Source organism: Octopus bimaculoides, chromosome 9 (assembly GCF_001194135.2).
Source record: "Octopus bimaculoides isolate UCB-OBI-ISO-001 chromosome 9, ASM119413v2, whole genome shotgun sequence".
NCBI lineage: Eukaryota > Metazoa > Mollusca > Cephalopoda > Octopoda > Octopodidae > Octopus > Octopus bimaculoides.
The window spans coordinates 16,392,941-16,394,042 of record NC_068989.1 but is presented as its reverse complement, the minus strand read 5'-3'; the positions used below and the strand labels follow the sequence as shown (position 1 = coordinate 16,394,042).

General features: G+C 39.6%; 1 long non-coding RNA gene across 1 annotated transcript in view; it reads left to right on the top strand.

The window, feature by feature from the left end:
- LOC106869656 (uncharacterized) overlaps positions 1–624 on the top strand; it is a 3,382-nt gene extending 2,758 nt beyond the window's left edge. The window contains exon 3 of the long non-coding RNA XR_001409425.2: positions 35–624. This is a non-coding gene — a long non-coding RNA (uncharacterized LOC106869656). The remainder of the gene's footprint in view (positions 1–34) is intronic.
- Positions 625–1,102: the final 478 nt, after the last annotated feature.

Below are 1,102 nucleotides of genomic sequence, written 5' to 3'. Positions count from 1 at the left end.
TATATATATTAATGTGTCGACATTCATATTTTAGTAAACAACGCCTATGGTGCTGAAGTTGCAAACTCAGTCAAGTTTCCAGGTGCCGCACTTGCCCATGATGTACCCGCCCACGTCCCAGACACCCTACCATCAGACTTCGTTCCAGGGGCCGCACCAAGGTAGAAAGAAGGCTGAATTCTTCCATAGCTTGTCTTGTAAAAATATCTACTTATTTTGATCAACTTTGACCCAAACATCGAGGGATTCTTGAAGAACAGCGACAAAATCACCACAGCTGACGACAAGAATATAAATATAATTCACTGACTAATCCAATTTAATAATCCTTTCTACTATAGCACAAGTCGATTACATCGACCCTAGTGCGTAACTGGTATTTATTTCATCGGCACCGAAAGGATAGATGGCAAAGCCGACCTCGACGACTCAGAACGCAAGGTTGGACGAAATACCAATAACCATTTCACTCAGCAGGCTAACGATTCTGCCAGCTCGCCACCTTAAATACAGTTTAATAATGCATGTCATTCTCGGAACTGAAGTCATCACAACCAACCAAATTTTAGTTATTATAGTGTACATTGCATAAATCTATTGAAATAAACAAACATCTGAAACAAACCAGTTTTTGTACTTAATTTTTGCTTTCCTATAGTGAAAAATTTCTTTTTTTCTCTTCTTCTTTTACTTGTTTCAGTAACTTGGCTGCGGCCATACTGGGGCACCGCCTTGAAATGCTTTTCAGTTGAACAAATCGACCCAGGACTTTAATTTCAAACTCAGCACTTATTCTATTGGGTTCTTTTGCCGAACCGCTAGGTTACGGGGACGTAAACATACCAACATCGGTTGTTAAGTGGTGGTGGGGGACTAATACAAACGACGGGTTACTTTCAGTTTCCATTTACAAAATCATCTCAGAAGGCTTTAATCGGCCTGAAATTATAGTAAAAGACTCTTGGCTGAAGTGCCACGTAGTGCAACTGAACCTGGAACCATGCGGTTGGGAAGCAAGCTTCATACCACACAGCCACGCCTTCTAATAAAAAATTAATAAAAGTTTGATAAATTTAAATAAAAATTTAAAATTCGGTTATCG